Here is an 18,927-nt window from a genome sequence, read left to right on the forward strand (position 1 = left end):
ATTAAATTGATACATAAATCTATGCATCAATGAATGAATGAAACAAAAAAAAAAAATAAAGGTGGAAAGTCAAAGCCTTTCAGCGGCAGAGGGTACTTAGTGAAGATCTTGCCCAACTTCCTCGTCTCACAAGTGAGGATGCCAAAAGCAAATAAAAGCTCAGGGAAATCAAGCCATCATTTAAACACAGAGATGGGCCTCCCCGTGCAGACCTTCACGTTTCTACCCAGCATAATGCTTTTTTTCGTCAGCTGTACTGATAAATGACTAACAGTGTTTCTCTTCTTGGCCCATAGTTTCCTCCTGGCAGATTGGCAGACAAGAGCTAGGGCGGTATAGTGAGCAATCCATGGTCAAATCTCCACTTTGTTTTGAATGTCAACCTGGGTGTGTTTGTGTTTGCCTTTCCCCTCCCTAATTATCGAGCTGGATAACTGTTTGCCTACGGTGCCCCTTGACCACCCACTGTCCAACAGATAAATCACAGAGAAGCCTGACTCCATATGGAGTTGCCTGGAAAGTTTATACACATGAAAAGACAGTCTCCAGGTAACATCTCTCTGGCACTCTTGAGAAATGCCGGTTTTCGATTTGCCTATTTGCTTTAATCACCCCCAGTTTCACTTCCTAAAAGTCCAGGAATTAAAAAAAAAAAAAAATCAGTGAATGAATAGGCTGTCTACTTCTCAGAAGCTTTGTGGTGAGGCAGGAAATGCTGTTTGACTTTAAAGAAACTCTCATTAACTTTTGAATCATGCCAGAAGCCATGTGTCCCTGTAGCTGGGGATCAAAACATGATGATGGCCCGAGCCAAGGTGGCCCCTTTTTTTCAGAATCATCCTCCCTCGCTGCTGTGAAAAAACTGTCCAGTATGCAGATGAGTAGGAATTATGTAAGATTCCATGACAACAAAAACAGCAACAGAAATCTATGCTATCACTAATATGAGTGATGGATCTCATTTTAAAAGCAATTTGCTTTCTTAAAATAACCTGGTAGCAAATAGTAACTGGTTAACATTAATTAAGCACTTGTATATATGGCAGAAACTATGGTAAGCATCTTATGTTTTCTCATTTGATCCTCATATCAGTCTGATGAGGGAGATACTATTCCATTTTTTTTTTAATTTAATGTTTATTTATCTTAGAGAGAGAGTGTGTGTGTAAGCAGGGAAGGGGCAGAGAGAGAAAGAGACACGGAATCCAAAGCAGGCTCCAGGCTCTGGGCTGTCAGCACAGAGCTCAATACAGGGCTTGAACTCACAAACTGTGAGATCATGACCTGAGCCGAAGTCGGACACTTAACTGACTAAGCCACCCAGGCGCCCCAGGGAGATACCATTCTTACTCTCCTTTACTAATAAACTGAGAGGTTAGGTAAACTGGGGAAGAACATAGAAGCTGGTAAAATGTGCTGGGATGTGAACCCAGGCTTTGGGCCCTTGGTCCTGGCTCTAAACCATTATGATTTGCCAGCAGGGGAATGATCATGCTATGAGTTTCTATTAGTGGGGCACTTTCCAAATTGCAAAGACTTCTTTATACAGATATCATTGGAGCCTCATAGCAACCCTGTAAGGTAAACATGGAAATATTACCATCTTCATTTTATAGACAGAGAAGTTGAGTGGCCTTTCCAGCATCATCCAGTGGCATAACCACACCCTGCACCCAATATTCTGTGGTTTTTGTCCTGTTTCTACTTTATCACGCTGTCTCTGGTGTCCCTATGGTAACTCATCCTGAATAGAAGCAAGCTCTTACCAAAACAAAACTCAGTGGTAAAAGTAAGAGGAGGCTCAAATTAATAGCTCAGGCCCAGCTACCTATTAGCTTATGCCTATTAGATTCTCTGTTCCTCATCAACTAAACACAGGAAAGAAGGCTGATCCATATTTCTGTCTGGCCAGGACAAATATGAATATTTTTGTATTCAGGACAAAGCTGAATATGAGCTTAGTTATGGTTATTAAAGAATTGAAAGCAGGAATATTTCTCTAAGAGTGAACAGAAACCCCAACTCTTTTCTGTTGGCTGAAAGTATACCCCATTCATATGTGATTGCCACTTTGCCCTTTTAAACTATAGAAAGTTGAATTTAGGAATTTATCATGCCATTTTTTTTTTTGTAAAAAGTAAATGATCCGATTATGAGATCCTTGATAAGAGCTAGCAACCATTTATTTATATTTCTACAGAACAGAATACATTTCTACAGGATTACATTCCATGTGCTGATCCAAACTTCAAATACATGGGATTACACATTTGATTATATTTGTTTTGAAAATAAGAATTTGAGAGATTATCAATTGCCTATGAATCACCAAATTCCAAAGAAGGCAAGGAGCTCAGGAATCATTTAAGCAAAATCCTTTCCCTTTAAGAAACAAAGGCTTGTGGGGCGCCTGGGTGGCGCAGTCGGTTAAGCGTCCGACTTCAGCCAGGTCACGATCTCGCGGTCCGTGAGTTCGAGCCCCGCGTCAGGCTCTGGGCTGATGGCTCAGAGCCTGGAGCCTGTTTCCGATTCTGTGTCTCCCTCTCTCTCTGCCCCTCCCCCGTTCATGCTCTGTCTCTCTCTGTCCCAAAAATAAATAAACGTTGGAAAAAAAAAAAAAAAAAAAGAAACAAAGGCTTGAAGGTCAAGTTAATAGCTTGTCCAAGGTCACATAGCTAATTCCCAGAAAGAAGGGGAATTAGAACTCAATTTCTGGATTTTCAAGTTTCTAGAACTTTGCTCTTCATGTGCTAGGCGGGAATTGACAGGGAAAGCCATCTGCTAGTTGCTGTGATAGTGAATTCTCTAAGGGGAGTGTTTCCTGACGTGTTTTCTGCAGTCTGGCTAGCAAGGCAAAGTACCTGGGGAGAAGAGGGTCAATCAGCTTTTCCCTTTCGCATCATGTCAACTGGGAATTGAAGGTAACCATCAGACTGCCCAAAGAAATGGGCCCACTTCTCCATAATCCTTCTTGAGACTAGCGGTTCTTGACATGATACCACTGAGCTCATTCTTATTCACCATCCAGCGTGTGGATACACACTGAGTATTTCATCTCTTGGCACTTAGGACAAACTGCCTTGATCTTGTCTGCCACCCAGCAAAACTAAACTTCCCACGTCTCCTCTGTTTTCCTTGGGTTCGTGGACCTTCTGGGGCTTTCGGAGGTCTGTATTGTGCTGACGCAGAGCATTGGCCCAGCTCGCCGCTCACACAACACAAAGGGGTATTGAAAGACCCTTTCCGTCTGATCTCGTCTCTTGGCTCCCCCCCTCCACCCTCACCAGCAGCTCCTCATACACACATTCAGACACTCTCCTCTAGGACTCATTGTCTTCCCAGTTTTATTTCTTTCTCTTTCTGTCAGTATCCACCCTGTTTTGGTAACCATGGCAATAGGTGAAACACAATCCCAATATTTGCTCCCTGCCTCTGTCATCCAGCCCAGCACGCGTATTGCCGGGTCTTGTTTTTGTGTTTGTTTAATGTTCCCAAGCCTGAAGTCAGATGCATCTGGGCAAGAGCACTGCACATGGTCCGGTTCGGAACACCCCCTCTCAGAAAGTTTTCAGGCACGTCTTCTTTGTGTTCTGTGTACGTGCGCATGTGCGTGTGTCCCTGTCTGCTTTGGAACATTGTGCACGTAAGTTCAGCTTGTGTCAGAATAGGCAGGGGGGGGACAAAAAAGGAAATTTTACAAATCTTGTTAGGGGGAAGTTCTGCTTTGTAGAGATATATTTTGGTCTTTTTCTTGGAATTTGTGTATCTTTCCAAGATTTTTGCCAGCACAACTAATAATGAAAGTTTGCTTTGCACTTTGGGATGATGCCTCTGCCTTGATTTGGCTTTTTATGTGGCAGCTACAGAAAATCTGTCAGAAAATGTGTGCCTTGAGAGGGATGGAAGGTGAGACATGGGGGTGGATGGAAGGGGTAATGTTTTCCTAACATTTTGGGATTTTTCTTTTCTAAAAAATTAAAGAGAGAACTTAATCTTTGAGGGAAAAACAAACAAGCAGTGTATTTTCCCTCCTGGCATCCTTTTAAGATTGCCTTTTTATCCCCCTGCTAGTGTGAAAATGTAGCTGTACTATGGTACTATAGTATTATATGATTGTTGTGTTTGCCTTGGTATAAATATGATGAATCGCTAGCTTCTCAGACGGGCTAAGCCCCACACAATAACAAATGTCAAGTATTTTTATTTTGAAATGGTGTTTGCAGTCACCAGAACAGAAGATGTGTTTAAGGAAGATGAGATTTTCGTCCAACTGTGGCCTTGGATCCTAAAAGTGCAACCAGAGAGGCAGGGCAATAACGTGATTCCAGTAGCCAGCCAGGATCTGAAGTATAAGAGGGAGCAGGAACACACTCGGGTAGAATTTCAGAGTTGGCAGGTGTTTCCCTTGCACCCTTTCCGGGAACATCCTTCTCCCTTCTGGCACCTCACGTGGGAATGCACCCGTGTTTCCATGGTACCCAAGGGCTCGGTCTGGTCCTGTGTCCCTCCCAGCCTCTCCTGCTCCACTCAGCCCTGCACACCGTGGTCTCTCTCTGAGCCTGGCAATTTCCTAAAGGCTTCTCGTTCTCTCTGGCTGCCTTGTTTGTCCTACTGTAGTTCCTTCGCCTCTGCAAACTCCCCCCCTTTTTTTTTCAAGACTCCACTCAAACGCACCTTTCCTGTGAAGTCTTCTCAACTTCCTCAGGTAGAGAGCAGTCTTGCCTTCTCTAAGGGTAGACTGCATTTGCACCTTGTTTATTTCTTCCTTGTGGAGCTTTATGATGTATCATTGTCCGTGTACTTGCCTCACCTCGCCTGTGAACACTTAGAGAACAGAGGCTAATTTGATTCCCCTCCAAGTCCCCAGGTTGGCATCTCTCCTGCATGTTCTAGGTGCCCAGTAGATGTTTGTTGATAGAATGAATGAGGAAAAGTTTGATAAACGAATTTAGATGGGGATGGTACTGTGACTTAAGATGTCACCCCACACTGTGGGCTTTTTAATTTTTTTTTTTTTTTTAAGTTCCAGGGATAAGGTAGGACTTAACTTAGATGATTGATTCACAAGTGATAGAATTTCAGGACCCATCACAAGTGGATGGGAGAGATATTTGAGCAGGTGAGAATCCTTCCTACAATTTCCTAAATCCTTGCATCAGTCTGTACCTGGGGTTCTGCCAGCCACAGCCAAGGGCACCTCTCCAGAGAAGCCCGGGGAGAGCCCTCTGGGCCCATTGTATGGTACCTCCTACGGGTGAGATGGCTTTATATTAAGGCACTGTGATACTTCAGTATTGAAATCCCCTCGGTGCAGGCCCAAGATTCTAGTACCTTTTTTAATACATAAATTCGTGAATTCCAATGGACTTTTGGTCAAAAATTAATACATGGCGACAAATTTTTGGAGATACCTTAAAATGAAAATATTTTTTTCTTGTTTCCCTGTTCGTATATGTAATATATCAAAATTAGCTCACACTGGATGTATACTTTATATCCTGTTTTTTACAAATTTCACATATTATGAGCGTTTTCCTGTATCGAGTATCTTTTGAGAACATTTTATAATCGTATGATTTATCCTATGGGTGTCACATAAAAATTTTAAGTGGTTAAAATTTTTATTTTATTTTTGGTTTTTCTCTACTCAAAAAAAAACCCTTTGATTATAAAAATAAATTTAAAAAATTGATCTGAAATTATCGAATTACCTTTTTGATTATTTCCATAGGATAAATTCCAAGAATTAGGATTACCAGGTCAAAGAGAATGAAACATTTTTAAATCTTTGTGTATATATTGCCAAATCTTTGTATGTATATGGTATATATATTGCCAATTTTTTTAAATCTATACTAATTTTCATTCCTGTCTGTAATACAGGAGGATATCTACCTTATGGCATTTACACAAGTGTTAAGTATTATCATTTTTTAACAAAATCTTTGCCACTTTCTGTTTGCATTTGTTACGTTATGAGTCATGTTACGTCTTTTTCTATATTTGTTGGCTACTTGCGTTTCCTCTTTGATACATTTCTGTACTTTCCGCAGCAATTTTTCTTAATTAGGGCTCGTATTGGAGTCCAAGGGGGAAAATGACGGAGCAGACTGTCCCCTTCCTACTGCATTTTTCAAATTCTTATTAACTAGCTGGCTTTCTGACCTTACTTTACCCATTACACATTTGTTTGTAAGACCTTAAAATACATACCTTAAAATATGTTTAGTAGTTGTTTTGGTTGTTTCACGCGGTTTACACGATTTGGCTTAGAAGCACAGTGTTTTGAGAATTTGAAAAAAAATTCTCCGAACGTTTTCTGGTTTTTATAGTTACCTTATTCATTACAAACATGTTGACTTATCTAGGGATATAAATGTGGCTCTGCCACATTTTCTGTGTTTATCTAGCCCAGCCTTTGTCTATTTAAATATATATCTGAGTATCTTAAATAAACTGAAGATACGCCTGTGTCTTTCACATTTGCCTGAGGCAGGATTATGTGGATCCTGCTTTTATCCCATTTATGAGAAATCAACCTCTGACCGTTTTATTTCACCGGTCACTATGTAAGTAGATGGGTCTATATTGATTAAACTTTATCATCATGACTGGATGGTTAAATGTCGCTGATTCCATTCTCCAGCAAGAAAGTTAAACAGAAAATATAAAACAGCTTAAGTCCTGTGGGGTGATATTAATGGAGAATTATTTTAAGGTTGAGTGAGTCTTCTGGTGACCAGACTGTAACCTCCTTACTAGTGCATAGGCTCCCCAAAGGGAGGGATCTGAACACCTAGCACATATTTGACACAAATTATCTCTGTATCAGATGAATGAATATGAGTAACTAATTATATAATAATATGAGACACATTGAGCACAGGCCATATTACTGTGTGATTTCCATGTAGTAAAGATTTAGGGAGGCACTGTACGTAAAGTCCTATAGACTTGGCACTTACATGTATTATCTGACTTAATTCTCACAACTATCCTATAAATAGTGTATCCCTGTTTTCACAGGCAAATGACTTGATGTATAGTGTCCAAGATCATTCAAGCAGCAAATGACAGACCAAGGATTTAAACCCCACTTTGGGATCTGACCTTTCCATGCTAGGTCTTTGCTTTGGCAACCTAAAAATGACATGGTGACTGGATTCTAGTAGGGATGGAAGCATGGAATCAGCAAGAGTCAACTGGCAAATATTCATTATTAGTGTCAACTGTGTATTAGGCCTCCTTTTTTTTTTTTTTTTTTTTTTTTTTTAACAGTATGCCCCTGACATTCCTCAGGGCTTTGCCTGGCATTATTTTGAATCTCCAAACTCACGCATGTGGTGCATCATTTCCTGCACCCAGGGCAACAAGCAGAGAACAAAACCAAATTGTAATTCTGATCCTGAGTGGAGGGCCAAACTGACTGTCAAATCCCCACTCAGAGCTGTAGCCAATGCAGTTCAAGTCTGTGCCCCGGCAGAAGTTCAAATTACTGTAGGTCGTGGAATTTGAGGGTTCTTTTTTTAATACTTGAAACCTTGAATGTAAATTGGAGAATACCAAGTCTCTATATCTTTAGCAATAATGTTAATAATGACTTCTATTTCGTGTTTTAAGATCTGCAGAACATTTTCACACCTTCCACATAGACCAGCACGCTAGTCTCTCAAGGGAGCCACAGCTCTCAACTGGAATTAACAATAAGGTGTTTTCAAATCTGTTTTCTCTTTGAGTAACAGAATGAAGCGTTAAGAGCAAAGACCTGACAATCAGACTGCTGAGAATGAAATCCTAGCTGCATGACCTGGTTGCTTGACCTTTTTGTTCTGCATTTACTCATCTGTAAAATGGGGATAATGGTAGGGCCTCTCCTAGAGATTGAGGGTTAAATGAGATGATACAGGGAAATTATTTGGCATAGTACTTGGCATGTAGTATTCCTTCTCTCTCTATATATATTTCTTCCCCTTTTTCCTGCTTCAAAGGGTACTTCTTTTTATTTTATTGGTTTAATTCATGATGGCTAAAACATACTTGTGCAAAGTCCATAGTCTCGTAGAGAGCTGAAGCTAAGAGAGATTAAGTGCCTCACCGATTAAGTACCTCACCTTTGATCACTCAGCAAAGTGGTGGTGAGCTCAGTTGTAGAATTTAACTCCCAGTTTTGATTAATGCGCTAAATTACTGTGTTCTTTATAGATACTGGACTAGAGAAACCCCATGGGAGTTATACAGCTGTTGCTTTGAATTCGCCAATTAATTGAAACACGTAAAAATAAAGATGACTTTTAGAAATGCTTTTAAATAGTTAAAATTATTTTACAGTTCAGTGCAGCATATTTTCAACTTTCAAACACATGGTATTGTTTTATGGTTTGCTAGCTCCCCAAACATATGAATATGAAAACATTTTATAACATTCAAATATCAGAGCCGAAGTTACACAAAGGACCAAAGCTCACCAACAAATATATGTTAAATTCCATGGCCTAAAATAGACTTTTGCTGTGTCTGTACAAATTACTTTAGATTATCCAAATGTTTGGAATACGTCTAGCCACGAGACCCAGCTATGTCCCTTAAAATGACACGAGTCGTGGCATGCCCATTTGGGGCATTTAATTTTTTCCAAAACACCTAGAATCATTATTGGTTTGCGTGAGAGCATCCCTCATGCTCTGCAAATGGGTTTGGAAGAAATGCTAGTGAAGCAGAGGAAGAGTCCCTCGGTCCCGTGAATGGCGGTAGTTGAGTCTCTGGGACACGGGTAAGAAGGCTCTTTGCCAACGTGCCCTTTGGAACAACCATAGCCGTGATAACAGAGTGTGAAGACCTGATTATTTTCCAATCTGGTGAATGAGTCCAGCTGTTCCGCAGGCCAGTATGGGGTATGTGAGAACATGGGATCACAGCAAAAGCGCGTTTATCTCACTCCATCATTGCAGCGAACTTTATCTCCTGGGAATGTTCTCAAAGAGCAAGTCTGGACAGAGTCATGGCTTAATGACCAGGGGCTCTACAAGAGGGTTGTTCCAGAGTTCCAGTTACGCAAAGACAGGGCCTGCATTTGTAAGGAAAGATAAGCTAAAGAGCCGTGCGTGTTCCTCAGACAAAGATAATTTGTCACATCGCCACCATTAATCTCTTAGTTCCCGGCTCACTTGGTTCCAAGAGATCTGTTTTATAGATTTATTACATATAAAGCAATGTCTTTACCAGTCCCCTGAGCGATCAGCTCATTCGTTCCGCTTTTCATTCAAAAATCTTTATTGAGCACCTCTAAAATGCCAATATTATACTAGGTTTTGGGGGATCAAACTGCAAATAAGACAGAACTCAAGCCTTTAGGAACTTACAGTCCGCCACTGAGTATGTTGTGATAAATATTATGATGAAGGCAAGTACAAAGCTTGTGCCTCATTTGCCTTCGTGGCAGTGGTGGTGAGGCTTCCCGGGATGCCCTCCAGGAAGACCCCTCGGATGAATTTTGCTCCTGCATTCTCCAATAAAGTGGCCACTGCCCACATGTGACCATTTAAATGTTAAGCTCATGAAAATAAAATAAAATTTAAAATGCAATTCTGAGTTGTGATAACCACATTTTGAGTGTTCAATAGCCACACGTAGCCTGTGGCTACCATGTTGTACTACAGAGATAAGGAACATTTCCGTCATCACAGAAATTTCTATCCAACAGCGGTGGTCTAAGCTGATTGGCTGGATGGGAGAGGGAGGGTTTTCCAGGAAGAATAAATGGGGTGAGCCCAAGCCTGGAGACGCTGAGGAAGAAATGACATTTTAAAAAAGTAGCTATTAAAAAAAACAATTATTATAAAAATTTTAGATGTGCGTATGTATTGATTCAAGAAGCATTTATTATGTTACAGCTGTGGATTTTGCAAAGATGCATAAGACAAAGTGTCAGCCTCTGAATAACTTACATACATATGGGTGAGGTAGGAACCATAAAAAATGACCATGGGGCGCCTGGGTGGCTCAGTCAGTTAAGCGTCCGACTTCGGCTCAGGTCATGATCTCGTGGTTCGTGAGTTCAAGCCCCGCGTCAGGCTCTGTGCTGATGGCTCAGAGCCTGGAGCCTGTTTCAGATTCTGTGTCTCCCTCTCTCTCTCTCTGACCCTCCCCCGTTCATGCTCTCTCTCTGTCTCAAAAATAAATAAACGTTAAAAAAAAATTAAAAAAAAAATGACCAAAAATCTATGTCTTGAGTTCAGAAGAGACTGATTACTGGGTGTTAGGAAGGAGAACTGGAAGATCGGGCCAGTCTTCAAATCTTCATGAAGTTGTTGCTTTTGATCTGGGTCTTGAAGAGGTCTGTGAGGATTCAGACAGGGAGGTGGAGTTAAATTCCTACCTTGGATCAAGAAACATTCAAATTTCGCACAGTTATTCCGGCGTTAGGGTTCAGCAAGCAACTGAGAAGCTGAGGGCTCTCCCCACTGGCATATTCATTAATGTCTTTCTACTAAGACTGCCATTTATACAATGGGGAGCTTATTCGGCTGTGCCAACTTACACGGAATAGTCTCCCTTCTAAATGGTGTTAGCATGGATTAGTTTAGGGAAGCTTGAGCCAGATCTTGTTTGCATTAGGTGGCTGAAAAAAGGATGGGGGTGTGTGTGGGGGGGTGGGTATTAAGGATTATGCAAATCACTGGCAATACGTAGCCTGTAAACTGGAGACTTCTGTAAAAGCAGCTTTTATATGCCAATAGGTGAGGGAACTTGGAAGCAGTTGTGAGGCATATTATGGGGCAGATGACTTAGGCAGATCCAATGAAAATATCAGTAAATGCTTATGTACATATATAAATTCTAGTCTCTGAATTGTACAATCGGATCTCACGAAACTCCTCCCTGGCTATTTGTTCCCTGAAGTAACAATGACCACTTCCTTTCTGTGTTTGGTATTTTTCCTCCGCTGGAAGAACCTATGAAGTGCAGCTGAGGTCTTCCTTATCACAAAACCCACTTGTCCTTCCATTTCTAGGATTCTGATGTACTTTGTTGTTTGGGAAATGCCAGTCATAGGACCGTACACGAAGGAAAACTTCCAGCCATCCAGAAAGAGAAGGATTCGAGAGGGTGACAGAGAACGGTCTCCTTAACAAAAACTATTCTGATGTGTGCTAAGATTCAGGTTGAGATCAGGTCTTTAGAAACTGTGTATGAAATAAAGTGAAAAACAGTTTTGCAGATCCCTATTTAAAATCTCCTTTAAAACGGGATAATACAAGCTCTCTCCTCTGTCTTTTGCCAGGAGAAAACCCTTCCAGAATGTCTAACATGTTAGAAAACAAAAAGACAACTGGAAGTATGGCATGAATAGTTTGGGGGGAAAGGAAAAATGTTTTTTCCCCATTATCCCTTAATATGTAATTTCTGAAATTTATTTAAAAGTTGTTTGATATCAACGCAGGAGAAAGAAATTCAAAACAACAATATTCTATCTGGACTTTATACCTTGAACTTCTCAAGACCAAGAAGACATCATGAACACCTTACTTGGCTGCACAGTGGATTTTCTACACACTTGTTCAATCAACTGATTTCTATTTGACTGAAGGTTGTTGAGTCACCAAAAGTGCCGCGGGGTTGAGCAGATTTCAGTGCCGCCTTTGGAACCCCAAGGTGGATCTTCGGCAAATAATTCCACTAAAGGCAGGCCTGACTCTCACACAGGAGTGGTGTTCCCAAAGTGAGTTTAAAAGTCAGTCATTCAGAACTCAAAACACAGATTTCCTCATGAGAAATGTCAGAGATGGTTACTTTCCCAGGACTGCCCACAAAAGCCTTTTATTCTATCATGTATCCGAGACTGTCTCCATGTGTTGAGAAAAGAATGGAGTAGTATGGGACAGGACCCCCCACCCCCCACCCCACCCCATCCCGAGGGACAGCACTTGTTATTTGCCATGGAGACAGCCACCAGGACTTCAGGGAGAAAGAAAGGGAACACGTTTCTCCCTGAGGGGAGCCTATCTCTGAAATTATCCCTGGTACAGCCTTTTGCAGAGTGAACCTTTATCACTCACATTGTATTACTTTTTTTAAATGACAGCTCAATACTTCTGGAATTAGGTGTGTTTTGAACTCTCTCTTCTTTTATTATTGTGAGCTCCATGATGACTGTTCCACACATTACTAGATTCAGAAACCAGGGGAGTGATGACCATATGACCATGGAAATCGATGTCCCTGGGATTCGTCATTAGCAAAGGCACGCAATCTCCTACCGACTTATTGACATTTTCCTAGCTCTTAAAAATAGCCGCAGTGTGCCATTCTCACATGTGATTGATACCTTGTGACTTTTTGATGTCTGAGCAATTGATTGGTTGATTCTTTTTAGCATCAAAACCAAAGACAAGAGTGATGGAGATGACCTAGAGAAAGGTGAAATCTCTCCCCTCTGAGGGTTGAGCTAATTGAAGCAATTCTATATGCTTGCTTCATCTTAGAGGATAAGCCTTTCAAGTCCTCTTCATCACTAATGACGCCAACATTTTCTAATATTTTTTGCCCACCTAGAAAGTATATCCGTGATACTTTAAAATGTAAGTTACTACCCCTGCAACCTTAATTCACCGCTAATGATATACTCGGGACATTTTCAGCCAGTATCACAGACTGTTTCTTTTTCTTCTTTTGCTTTCACTCTAGGAGAGTTGAGTCTTGGATGGCGAAGTAGACCCTAGGGTACTGTGGCTACTTGTCCATAGCAATCAAAGATATTTTTGAAAAAAGAAAAAGACAGAGAAGTGGACCTTAGAACACTTAGGAAACTGATTCGTTTCTGTATTGGTTTGTTAGAGTTGCCCCAACAAAGCACCACAGACTGGGTGGCTTAAACAGCAGAAATTTACGGTCTCACAGTTCTGGGGACTAGAAGTTCAAGATCAAGGTGTCAGAGGAATCTGTTGGTTCCTCTGGGCTGGGGGACGGCCTTATACCAGGTCACTCACCTTGGCTCGTATAAACGGCCACCTTGTGTGTCTTCACAGGATCTTCCTCTGTATGTCTGTGTCCTGATCCCCTCTTCTTATAAGGACACCAGTCATATTGGATTAGAGCTCACCCATATGACTTCATTTTACCTTAATTACCTCTTTAAAGGTCCCATCTCCAAATCTGGCTATATGCAGAAGTACTGTGGGTTAGAACTTCAACATATGAATTGAAGAGCAAGGGAAGGACACACGAATTCAGCCCATAACAGTCTCCAAAAGTAATCCGAAGGCTACCTAAATCTTAAAATCTTAAGCAGAATGCTGACCAACATTCCACGATTCTCCTTTGCAAAATCAGATCTCTAGTTCCAGGGAAGTTCTGTGGGAATAGTAAAGCCTGACAGTGCTGTGTTGGCCTCTACAATAAAGAGCTCTTCCTTGATAAGCATAGCTTGCAGATGGACCCATTTCTGAAGCTTAAAAGCAGAGCTAGGACAAAGAGGCAAGAGAGGTGCCCAGGGTACAATTTAAGAAGGCACTCACTCTCGGTGCCGTGCAATGACTTTGCACCGAAGCATTTGCAGGAGTTTGAGAGTGAGTATCCCCTTAAACTTTTGCCCTGGCATCTCTCTGGGCTCACCCTAGTCCCAGCACTTCCTGAGAAGAAGGCGAAAGCTGTCCGTGTGTCATTCACACAGCTCTTTCAACCATGTTCCGGCAAACACGTAGTATTTTAGTAGTATTAACTAGTATTTCAGAAGTAGACGGAGAGTGTAATGGTTAACAGGGGTGGAGGGAGGAAATGTGGGTCCTGAGTCCTTCCCTCGTGGCTAGCGACAGCCACTGAAGCAGGAATAGGTTTTGGAGTTCCTGTGCCTTATCTCTACATTCCTAACCCGATGGGTTACTTGCTCTACATTGGCCATATTCTCAGCCATGTGCTCGATGGTCTAGGGAAAAGCATGGAATTTGGCAAGTGGGTCAGTGCCCCTCCGTATGAGTCTGTGCTCAGGCTCGGAATATGCTGAGGTCGACCTTCTCGGATCAGTGCTGTGATCCTCCCTGAAGAGGCCAGCTGTACTCTGAGAGCTGAGAAGGAGCACACGCATGCCTACCTCTGCCTGTGGCTGTTGCCTCTGCTGTGAACTTGAGAAACCTGTTTCTGCGGCGGCAGAGCAGAGCCCCGCGGCCCAGGGAGAAACCTGTTTCTGCGGCGGCAGAGCAGAGCCCCGAGGCCCAGGGTAGATGTGTGCACACTGCTGGAGCACGCTGCTGCCCTGGCATTGGCTTGGAGCTGTCTAGACAGGAGAGAGATTTCCTTCTCCCCCCTACCCCGCCCCCCCCCCCTCCACCGCAGCCATTGATCTGACCACTGAAGCAGTGCTGATGTTTTTCTTCAGAAGTGGCATGATTAACGGGGCAGTGAATGCTGCTGTTTTCTAAGAGGCTAGGGAGGACAGCTCAGCCCAGCGCTTTCAGGATTAACATTTTCCTGTTTCAGGACACCTTGGCTCTCCGCTTTTGCCCAAGAACGCGTACTTCTTCTGAGAGCCTGCATAAGTGCTCCTACGAAGTCCAGCCCCTTGCCAGCTCAGTGCCTTAGTGTGAGTCTGTCCAGCCTTCCTAATATTTCCTATTTCAAGGGGAAAATGAAAGCTATCTCTGCCCTTCCTTCCGACTATCAAAAATGTTGCTGTAGAGGGGCGCCTGGGTGACTCAGTCGGTTGAGCGTCGCACTTCGGCTCAGGTTAGGATCTCAAGGTTCGTGAGTTCGGGCGCCGCATCGGGCTCTGGGCCGACAGCTCGGAGCCTGGAGCCTGCTTCCGATTCTGGGTCTCTCCCTCTCTCTCTGCCCCTCCCCCCACTTGCGCTCTGTCTCTCTCTGCCTCTCAAACATAAAGAAAAATCATTTTTAAAAAAATGTTGCTGTAGAATGTCCTTTGGAAGTTGGTCTCTGAGGAGCTTCAAAGCTAATTTCACAACAGCCCCCCCCCCTGTTTTTTTAGTGTTATGGGTAACTTTCACCAGTAATATTAGCAAAGGTAAATTCGCTAGTGACTTGAGGGAAAAGAAATTTCTCTTAGAAGGAAAGTCTGCCCATAATTTTCTCCTTCTGTCACGCCACAGAGGGCAACAAGGAAAATTATGTTCAGTGTGGCATCCGTCTGGAGCGGCCCATTTTAACACCACGAAGGCTACTTGAGCTGTGTCGTGTGGTGAAATTATATAATCTGAGACGTTGCTGTTCAAAGTGGGAGCCCTCAACCTGCAGCCTGAGTGTCACCTGGGAGCTTGTTGGAGATGCAGGATCTTTGGCCCCACATCAGACTTACTAAATGCAAACCTCCATTTTCATAAAATCCTCAGGTGGGTCGGAGGCACATTAAGCTGTGAGGAGCCCCTGATATATAGGAAACACTGAACCTGAGGAGATTCTGGCCCAAGGCAGGAATGTTTGAATGACCCACTCTACTACCCAAAAGCTGCAAAGGAACATTAGCAGTTGTGTCACAGAAGATGGTTTTTTTCCTGTCTGGTCCTTTTGTGATTGGCCCCTGGCTTATCCAATCTTTTTAAGACTCCCTTCAGTTTCTAATAAAGCTTAATTGATGAGCTCTGTTTGTGAAAAGCCCAGGCCCTAGTAAGTACACACTCCCCCTGGGTACACAACTAAATAGTTTATGAGGTAATTCGTATTTTAATGTCTTTACTAATGAGCTCTTTCAGTAATGAAATCTCCTGAGAAAATGTTAGTGGTTCACAGACATTTCTTAGGATTCGAGGGCAAGGAAGCTGATAAAGCCGGAAGGTTTAGGCTCCACTGTAGAATATAGTTCCAGTTCAAAAGAACTCCGATTCTTCCTCAAAAAAAAAAAAAAAATCAGAGGTTTTTCTTTTAATACCTGATTTGCTAAGCTTCTATTTCCTTCATCATTTTTCATGTTAGAAATAAGAATTTCTTTTCCTGCGGCAGTTCTGAAGGAACTCCTTACGTGTGCTGTAGGTAGGTAATATGAGGGCTGCTGATGTGTATAATCTTATATGAACAAGAAGGTCAGATGGAAGGAAGAGAAAAAGGGACACACACACACACACACACACACACACACACACACACACACAGGCAAGCGCACACAGCAGCACCCGGTCTGAGATTCAATGGCCTTTCATCACCTGTATTTTAAATTTATCAGCAGCATCATTTCTATAACAGATGATGACTTCATCAATCACTCCTCATTAAAAGTAAAGCCAGAATGAACCCCATAATGAGAAGGAAGCATTTAGAGATGCAAAGTAACTGACCAGCAAAACCGTTATCCACAGCATGGCAGAATTCTGTCCTAAGGGAGTTACACCCAATTCCCTTTAAGTGAGGGAACGACGCAATATCATATGGGATGGCTGGCAGCTGTCTAGAATCCGTAATGGTGGAGGGACTCACCTCTCTGCTTCCAGAGCTGAGCAGAGAGAAGACACTCACACATTCTTGAACCCTAACTTGAAGCCAGACACCTAGGCAAGGACCACGGGGCTTTTTTTGTTTCCAGTTTCTCCCTCTGAGGAAGGTTCAAGAGATTGTGCTGGGCAGCTGACACATTGCCTGTGGCCTGTGCTCTAAATGACGGTGAGGCATGGCTTGATCCTACTTGGCATGACACAAAGATTAAAGCCTCCCAGCATGTAATGGATCATGAAAAACAGCCTTTGTTTACCAGTTTCGCCCTTTAATTTGTGAACAGCATCCCTCCCTGAAGGAACAAGCGTTCTCAACTGGATGCAGGAGGTGGATACGATCCTGTAAGGTGTCAGGAGAGCCCCTCTAGAGTCACTGCTCACAGCGGTGGATGGTGTCTGTCTCCGTAGGAGAAAGGCCAGAAAAATATGACAGAGTCCGTGAATGTATTCCAGTTGGGCCGGTGGCCATGTGGCTGGCTTCAGATTATGCTTTGTTACCTGATTGCTTTGGATAAGCACGTTCAAAAATAATGACTTAATAGGCCATGTTTTAATAACATGTCTGTAGGTCGCTTGGAACAAGGAGGGTGACGAGCTGAAGTGTAATGTTTTGTTTTGTTTTCCTACAGGCAAGGCCTGTGGCGCTCTCATGGTAGTCTTGCAAATCCAGACCTATACAAGCCAAATTTAGTGATAAATCTCTAGATCTGTGGGCATCTTGGATTTCTATGAATGAGGCAAGCAAAGAGATGCGTAAGACTCCTTTGAAATCCAAGTTATAACTCTGCTTGTCATCGTGAGGAAGAACACGTGTGGATAGGGGAAATCTGTTTCCTCAAAACCAGAGTTGGCGATTTTGAGGGCAGAGACTGCGTCTGAGCATGACCCTTTGAAACTAGAGAGAATGTGTCCCAGCCAAGGAGGGCAAGGTGCTAGCGCTTAGTGTTGTGACACAAGAAGAATCTCGGACTTCTGGAGAAGACTCTCTAAATGCCTTGAGCAGGCTTTGGAGTCGACTTCATTCTTGAGAAGTGAGATTTTATTATCCGTGGAACAAATGAAGCTAGAACTTGGCTTTGGAGCATATTGCTGAGCAAGGAAGTCTCTCCTCAAACGGACTTGACTTACTACGACATGCCAGTGAGGAAGAGAAGCCTGCCCATGCCCCAGCATGCAATTAGGATTTCAGAGTGGTTCGTAGGTCTTGGCCCTCCAGACCTCATGAGCTTGTGTGTCTCTGGGTGATGCTGCCTGGAAAGCAGCAACATGAAAGAGAGGAAGAAAATCTCAGTGCCATTTTTCTTCCAGGGTCGTAGCTGCTGTTGGGCAGGGGCAAAGAGAGCAACCAAAGAGCTGGTGGCTGTGATGTTTTTGAACAGTCAGTGAGCATTTAAAGGTCTTGAGAGTTCACGCTTCTACTGAAGCCTGTTGTGGCTATCCTTGAGGAAGAAAACTGGGAAGGGGATTTTGTAAGCAGAATCTAAGTCTGGTCTTATAAGGCACATACTCTAGCCCCGTATTCTCTGGGTGTTTCAGCATCTATGAAAACCAAGGCCTCCACACAGAGTGGTAATTTCAGTAACTTCTCCAAACAGTGATCTGGGTGAGACAAGTCAGCTCTTCCCATTTACTTATGAGTTAACTGGCATTTAAACTCAAGTCTCCAGGCCAATGATTTATTTTAATAATATGTTAGCCCCATGGCAGGCCCATGACTTCATGACTGCAGCCGTGGAGAAAGGGGCACACCGCCCTGATGGATGTCTCAGTGCTGCATGTGGCTGATTTACAAGGCACTCCTCTGATCTGACTCACTCTTGCCTCCTCTGCTTCAAGCCCTACTGGGTGGTACCCAGTTGTTAGGGGGTCCACCTGCTTAAAGGCACAGTAGGAAGAAGAGGGCTGAACACAACTAACTTGGAGGAAATTATTCTTGGACAAGAAATCATGGGATACTGCAAAGTGTGCCCTGGTCAAATCTGAATCTGATCAGTTTTCGCATGCTTGTTGCATGCTGTCTCTGTTAAAACAAAAGACCAGAGATGCTGGTATTAAACAGACTTTAAATTATTGTTTTGAGTTCTGTCAAATGTCATCTGTATTTTCCAGGTCTCATTACAAGTGTCCATAATGATGGAATCAGTTGATTTTTCAAGGCAATCTTTAAGGTTCTTTTGTGTTTATTAGGTTGCTAGGGGTACCTAATACATCAGTATGAGTAGAAGAAGTGTTTAATGCAGTTGCCAGATTTTTGTGCAAGATAAATAGTTTTACATGTCTCAGAAGTCGAATCCAATTGGCCAAGAAGTTGGCTAAAAGATGAAATTTGACATCATTCTTGGCAACTAATCGCTTTTTTTGGTAACATGCACAGTATAAAAAAGTACACTATATCTTTTCTAGGTATATTAGACCCAAAATATAACTTTTAATAATAAATCAATGTGCGGGGCGCCTGGGTGGCTCAGTCGGTTGGGCCTCCGACTTCGGCTCAGGT

General features: G+C 42.7%; 1 protein-coding gene across 3 annotated transcripts in view; it reads left to right on the top strand.

The window, feature by feature from the left end:
* Window positions 1-18,927, top strand: part of CREB5 (cAMP responsive element binding protein 5) — a 128,435-nt gene that overhangs the window by 40,595 nt on the left and 68,913 nt on the right. The gene's annotated exons all lie outside the window — the stretch shown is intronic.

The sequence above is a fragment of the Lynx canadensis genome, chromosome A2, assembly GCF_007474595.2.
Source record: "Lynx canadensis isolate LIC74 chromosome A2, mLynCan4.pri.v2, whole genome shotgun sequence".
NCBI classification, from domain to species: Eukaryota; Metazoa; Chordata; class Mammalia; order Carnivora; family Felidae; genus Lynx; species Lynx canadensis.